The sequence below is a fragment of the Harmonia axyridis genome, chromosome X (assembly GCF_914767665.1).
Source record: "Harmonia axyridis chromosome X, icHarAxyr1.1, whole genome shotgun sequence".
Lineage (NCBI taxonomy): Eukaryota > Metazoa > Arthropoda > Insecta > Coleoptera > Coccinellidae > Harmonia > Harmonia axyridis.
In genome coordinates this window covers 36,544,320-36,551,819 of record NC_059508.1, presented here as the reverse complement: position 1 = coordinate 36,551,819, position 7,500 = coordinate 36,544,320, and the positions used below count along the sequence as shown (strand labels likewise).

At 42.3% G+C, this 7,500-nt stretch overlaps 2 non-coding genes across 2 annotated transcripts in view; one reads left to right on the top strand and one right to left on the bottom strand.

Moving 5' to 3' along the window:
- Nucleotides 1-288, bottom strand: part of LOC123687586 — a 1,906-nt gene extending 1,618 nt beyond the window's left edge. Inside the window, exon 1 of the ribosomal RNA XR_006749304.1 lies at nucleotides 1-288. This exon is cut by the window's left edge and continues 1,618 nt beyond it. This is a non-coding gene — a ribosomal RNA (small subunit ribosomal RNA).
- Nucleotides 289-3,949: 3,661 nt separating this feature from the next.
- On the top strand, nucleotides 3,950-4,068 carry LOC123688362. The gene has a single exon (XR_006749889.1). It is a non-coding gene; the product is annotated as a 5S ribosomal RNA (ribosomal RNA).
- The last annotated feature ends 3,432 nt before the right edge of the window (nucleotides 4,069-7,500 follow it).

The following is a 7,500-nucleotide window of genomic DNA, read 5'->3' as shown; positions in this document are numbered from 1 at the left end:
ATCAGCTTAAAGTTATTCAGAGTCACCAAATTGTACGATGACGAGCGAACCCGCCACCTATTGGTTTTGATCTAATAAAAGCGCTCCTTCCGTTCCCGGTCGGAGCTCTATTTGCATGTATTAGCTCTAGAATTACCACAGTTATCCAAGTAAATGTGGGTACGATCTAAGGAACCATAACTGATTTAATGAGCCTTTCGCGGTTTCACCTTAATTTGGCTTGTACTGAGACATGCATGGCTTAATCTTTGAGACAAGCATATGACTACTGGCAGGATCAACCAGGGAACTGCGTGCTTATACGATCGGTCCACGAGATTGCCGGTATGGCCAAACCCGTTCGCCTCTCGTCATGTGGCACTAGCCATGTCGATTGACTTCGACTAGCGCCGCACATCAGTAAGTGCAAGTCCTCGACGAAACGACGTAACAGCCCCCAGTCAGCATGAGACTCAAGCTATATATACATCATCATCATCTCGGACAAAACACCGATCAAAAATGAGAAAGTTTCTAGAAACAATCCCTCGCCAAGGCGTCCATATATAATACGAACCCCCGGCTATCAACTAATTTCTTATACACATTCCATCTCGACCCTTCGCTATACATGTGAATATAACGACACGGTGATTCGAGATTCAACAATATTTGTCGCTCGGAACGAATTGAGTGGTTGCAAATTTTTTGTGAACATAACCCGCAACGGGCAGAGGATCACGATTTTAAGGTTGGTCGCTTAAAGGCCATTCGACTACAAAGAGACGAAGCGGACCGCGACCTCGCTGCATGAGGTTGACGAAAGCGACCCAAGATGCGAAAGCCGAAACCAACACACCTTGCCAGTACCCAAACGCCGAGGTCGGATTCGGGTCTACCACTTACCAACTGAATATCATCCTAAAAAGAACTCCAAACAGTCTAGGACAGGACCCATTCTCCACCCCTTCTATATATGTCAGGAGAACCCCGGATTCCCCTCCAGACACGATTTAGCAAACTTTTCCCGATCGATCCGACCCACCGAGGCCGTTTCGACCGTTCGCCGCGCCTACTAGAGCTGATTTCTTCGGACTCCGATCAGAAAATCCGCCGATGCATGTCGTTAACACCTAGTCCGCCTCGTCCGATCGATCGAGGCCGTTTCGACCGTTCGCCGCGCCTACTAGAGCTGATTTCTTCGGACTCCGATCAGAAAATCCGCCGATGCATGTCGTTAACACCTAGTCCGCCTCGTCCGATCGATCTAGGCCGTCTCGATCCACCCATCGCGCATCGAAAGTCGCATCTCTCGAACTCCGATCCGGAAATCGGCCGATGCATCACGTTAACTATTTCTTATATATCTAATATAATATACATCGAGACGGTAAGAATTCTTTTAATCGAAGATATACATATACTTCTCATCAATATCCAAAAGCTTATCGAAAAATAAATTACTCAACTTTTACGTGAAGAATCGTTCACCCAAACCTTATCCCCTATATATGTCAGGAGAACCCAAGGTTCCCCTCCAGACACGATTTAGCAAACTTTTCCCGATCGATCCGACCCACCGAGGCCGTCTCGACCGTCCGCTGCGCCTACTAGGGCCGATTTCTTCGGACTCCGATCAGAAAATATACCGATGCATGTCGTTAACACCTAGTCCGCCTCGTCCGATCTATCTAAACAGTCTCGACGCACCCAACACTCTTTCAAAGTCGGATTACTCGGACTCAATCTGAAAATGGACCGATGCATGACGTCAACACTTAGCCCGCCTCGTCTGATCGATCTAAGCCATCTCGACCCACCCAACACGCCTTCCAAGTCGGATCACTCGGACTTCGATCTGAAAATCTCCGGACTCATTTTTATGAATATCCCCAGTCAGTAAGAACGTTATTTCGCCAATATATACCAACAATAAACCATATTCCAATAGCTGAACCAAAAATATAATTCCCGATCCAAACGTTCTGCATCGCCCAACGCGACCACCTTCCCTATATATGTCAGGAGAGCACAGGGTTCCCCTCCAGACAACACTTACGCTCTATCCCCGACTCTCGGTCGATCGATAGGCCAGGTCAGCGGTGTCTGTTTCGGCCGAAGCTCGGACTTTGGTCAAAATGTTCCGATACAAAATTTGAACCAAGATAGATACAGATATGATTCCTTCTTAAATATACGTTGATTATCGAACAGAATATGGTAAATATTTTGCGATGACCGAGGATTTCATGAATTTTTTTTTTTTTCGAAAAAATTTTCTGTTATCGGAATTTCCTCAAATTTCATTTGGTTGCCTACTAATGCATATTAAAAACGATAATCAACAATCAGAATCATTATTTATCATTTATTTCAATTTTTATAATGAAAAACGTTCACGTCCTTTCGCGCCTCTCGATCGTCGTTTACGTGATGCATCGGTCAGCCCTAGTTTACGTGGTGCATCGGTAAGATCGAGTTCACGTTCTGCATCGGTAAGATCCAGTTCACGTGGTGCATCGGTAAGATCGAGATTACGTGGTGCATCGGTAAGATCGAGTTTACGTGGTGCATCGGTAAGATCCAATTCACGTTCTGCATCGGTAAGATCCAGTTCACGTGGTGCATCGGTGAGATCGAGTTTACGTTCTGCATCGGTGTGATCTAGTTTACGTTGTGCATCGGTAAGATCGAGATTACGTGAAGCATCGGTATGATCGAGTTTACGTTCTGCATCGGTCTGGACTTAGAGATATATTTTCGACGTGAAAATGTTCCGATACAACTTTTGAACCAGGATAGTTAGAGAGATGATTTTTTCTGGGATGTACGTTGATTGGGGAATGGATTGTGGAAAATAACTTGCCATGACCGAGGTGTTCTCGAATTTTTTTTTTTTTTCGAAAAATATTTTCTGATTTTGGATTTTACTCAAATTTGATTTCGTTGCCTTCTAATGTGTTCTAAAAGAGTAAATCAGTAATCAGAATCGAAAAATATTTTTCGGATTTTTTTTTTTTTGAAAAAAAATTTTCTGATTTTGGAATTTCCTCAAATTTGATTTGGTTGCCTTCTAATGTGTTTTTAAAGCGTAAATCAGTAATCAGAATCAATATTCATTGTCGACTTTAATTTTTATAAGGAAAAATGTTCACGTCCTTAAACGCCTCCCCATCATTAGCCCGAGTCCAAGTCGATGTCAGTCCCGAGCGGACGGTGTCAGATACTACCTATCGCCCCGGTCTGGACTTGGCGAGGTATTTCGACGTGAAATGTTCCGATACAACTTTTGAACCAGGATAGTTAGAGAGATGATTTCTTCTATGTTGTACGTTGATTGTGGAATGGATTGTGGGAAATAACTTGCCATGACCCAGGTGTTCTTGAATTTTTTTTTTTTTCGAAAAAAATTTTCTGATCTTGAAATTTCCTCAAATCTGATTGCGTTGCCTTCTAATGTGTTCTAAAAGAGTAAATCAGTAATCAGAATCAATATTCATTGTCGACTTTAATTTTTATAAGGAAAAATGTTCACGTCCTTAAACGCCTCTCCATCGTTACCCCGACTCCAAGACGATGTTAGACCGGAGCGGACGGTGTCAGATGCGACCGATCTCCCCGGTCTGGACTTAGCGAGATATTCCGACGTGAAATGTTCCGATACAAAAATTTAACTGTGATAGTTAGAGAGATGGTTCCTTTTGTGATGTACGTTGATTGTGTAATAGAATATGGAAATAAACTTGAGATGACCGAGGTCTTCTGGGATTTTTTTTTTTTTTCGAAAAATATTTTTCGATTTCGGAAATCCCTCAAATTTCATTGAGATATGTCCTAATGTGTTCTTAAAGCTTAAATCAACAATCAGAATTAATATCCAAAAGTTATTTCATTTTTTATGAGGAAAAACGTTCACGTCCTTTCCGCTCCCAAAAAGTGAGATATCATAGAAAATATCGCAATATATGTTGTTTACGGCCATACCACGCTGAAATTGCCAGTTCTCGTCAGAACACTGAAGCCAAGCAGCGTCGGGCGCGGTTAGTACTTGGATGGGTGACCGCTTGGGAACACCGCGTGCTGTAAGCTTTTTTTTTACGTTCTGCATCGGTCTGCCGAGATAACGTGGTGCATCGGTATGATCGAGTTTACGTTCTGCATCGGTAAGATCGAGATTACGTGATGCATCGGTAAGATTGAGATTACGTGGTGCATCGGTAAGATCGAGATTACGTGGTGCATCGGTAAGATCGAGTTTACGTGGTGCATCGGTAAGATCCAATTCACGTTCTGCATCGGTAAGATCCAGTTCACGTGGTGCATCGGTGAGATTGAGATTACGTGGTGCATCGGTAAGATCGAGTTTACGTGGTGCATCGGTAAGATCCAATTCACGTTCTGCATCGGTAAGATCCAGTTCACGTGGTGCATCGGTAAGATTGAGATTACGTGGTGCATCGGTAAGATCGAGTTTACGTGGTGCATCGGTAAGATCCAATTCACGTTCTGCATCGGTAAGATCCAGTTCACGTGGTGCATCGGTAAGATTGAGATTACGTGGTGCATCGGTAAGATCGAGTTTACGTGGTGCATCGGTAAGATCCAATTCACGTTCTGCATCGGTAAGATCCAGTTCACGTGGTGCATCGGTAAGATGGAGATTACGTGGTGCATCGGTAAGATCGAGATTACGTGGTGCATCGGTAAGATCTACTTTACGTTCTGCATCGGTCTGCCCTTGTTTACGTGGTGCATCGGTAAGATCGAGATTACGTGAAGCATCGGTATGATCGAGTTTACGTTCTGCATCGGTCTGCCCGATATTACGTGGTGCATCGGTTCAGCCCTAGTTTACGTTGTGCATCGGTCTGGACTTAGAGATATATTTTCGACGTGAAAATGTTCCGATACAACTTTTGAACCAGGATAGTTAGAGAGATGATTTTTTCTGTGATGTACGTCGATTGGGGAATGGATTGTGGAAAATAACTTGCCATGACCGAGGTGTCCTCGAATTTTTTTTTTTTTCGAAAAAAATTTTCTGATTGTGGAATTTTCTCAAATTTGATTTGGTTGCCTCCTAATGTGTTCTAAAAGAGTAAATCAGTAATAGGAATCGAAAAATATTTTTCGGATTTTTTTTTTTTTCGAAAAAAATTTTCTGATCGTGGAATTTCCTCAAATTCGATTTGGTTGCCTTCTAATGTGTTTTTAAAGCGTAAATCAGTAATCAGAATCAATATTCATTGTCGACTTTAATTTTTATAAGGAAAAATGTTCACGTCCTTAAACGCCTCCCCATCATCAGCCCGAGTCCAAGTCGATGTCAGTCCCGAGCGGACGGTGTCAGATACTACCTATCGCCGAGGTCTGGACTTGGCGAGATATTACGACGTGAAATGTTCCGATACAACTTTTGAACCAGGATAGTTAGAGAGATGATTTCTTCTATGTTGTACGTTGATTGTGGAATGAAATACGGAAAATAACTCGCCATGACCGAGGTGATTACGATTTTTTTTTTTTTTTCGAAAAAAATTTTCTGATCGTGGAATTTTCTCAAATTTGATTTGGTTGCCTCCTTATATGTTCTAATAGCGATAATCAACAATCAGAATCAAAATCCATGATCGGGTTTGATTTTTATAAGGAAAAATGTTCACGTCCTTTTTTTCAACCCCGACTCATTGACGATGTTAGAACCGAGCCGGCGGTGTCAGATACGACCGATCGCCCCGGTCCCGATCGTCATTCACGTTGTGCATCGGTCTGCCCGAGATTACGTGGTGCATCGGTATGATCGAGTTTACGTGGTGCATCGGTAAGATCCAATTCACGTTCTGCATCGGTAAGATCCAGTTCACGTGGTGCATCGGTAAGATGGAGATTACGTGGTGCATCGGTAAGATCGAGATTACGGGGTGCATCGGTAAGATCTACTTTACGTTCTGCATCGGTCTGCCCTTGTTTACGTGGTGCATCGGTAAGATCGAGATTACGTGAAGCATCGGTATGATCGAGTTTACGTTCTGCATCGGTCTGCCCGATATTACGTGGTGCATCGGTTCAGCCCTAGTTTACGTTGTGCATCGGTCTGGACTTAGAGATATATTTTCGACGTGAAAATGTTCCGATACAACTTTTGAACCAGGATAGTTAGAGAGATGATTTTTTCTGTGATGTACGTCGATTGGGGAATGGATTGTGGAAAATAACTTGCCATGACCGAGGTGTCCTCGAATTTTTTTTTTTTTCGAAAAAAATTTTCTGATTGTGGAATTTTCTCAAATTTGATTTGGTTGCCTCCTAATGTGTTCTAAAAGAGTAAATCAGTAATAGGAATCGAAAAATATTTTTCGGATTTTTTTTTTTTTCGAAAAAAATTTTCTGATCGTGGAATTTCCTCAAATTCGATTTGGTTGCCTTCTAATGTGTTTTTAAAGCGTAAATCAGTAATCAGAATCAATATTCATTGTCGACTTTAATTTTTATAAGGAAAAATGTTCACGTCCTTAAACGCCTCCCCATCATCAGCCCGAGTCCAAGTCGATGTCAGTCCCGAGCGGACGGTGTCAGATACTACCTATCGCCGAGGTCTGGACTTGGCGAGATATTACGACGTGAAATGTTCCGATACAACTTTTGAACCAGGATAGTTAGAGAGATGATTTCTTCTATGTTGTACGTTGATTGTGGAATGAAATACGGAAAATAACTCGCCATGACCGAGGTGATTACGATTTTTTTTTTTTTTCGAAAAAAATTTTCTGATCGTGGAATTTTCTCAAATTTGATTTGGTTGCCTCCTTATATGTTCTAATAGCGATAATCAACAATCAGAATCAAAATCCATGATCGGGTTTGATTTTTATAAGGAAAAATGTTCACGTCCTTTTTTTCAACCCCGACTCATTGACGATGTTAGAACCGAGCCGGCGGTGTCAGATACGACCGATCGCCCCGGTCCCGATCGTCATTTACGTTGTGCATCGGTCTGCCCGAGATTACGTGGTGCATCGGTCTGGACTTAGAGATATATTTTCGACGTGAAAATGTTCCGATACAACTTTTGAACCAGGATAGTTAGAGAGATGATTTTTTCTGTGATGTACGTCGATTGGGGAATGGATTGTGGAAAATAACTTGCCATGACCGAGGTGTCCTCGAATTTTTTTTTTTTTTTCGAAAAAAATTTTCTGATCGTGGAATTTTCTCAAATTTGATTTGGTTGCCTCCTAATGTGTTCTAATAGCGATAATCAACAATCAGAATCAAAATCCATGGTCGGGTTTGGTTTTTATAAGGAATAATGTTCACGTCCTTTTTTTCAACCCCGACTCATTGACGATGTTAGAACCGAGCCGGCGGTGTCAGATACGACCGATCGCCCCGGTCCCGATCGTCATTTACGTTGTGCATCGGTCTGCCCGAGATTACGTGGTGCATCGGTCTGGACTTAGAGATATATTTTCGACGTGAAAATGTTCCGATACAACTTTTGAACCAGGATAGTTAGAGAGA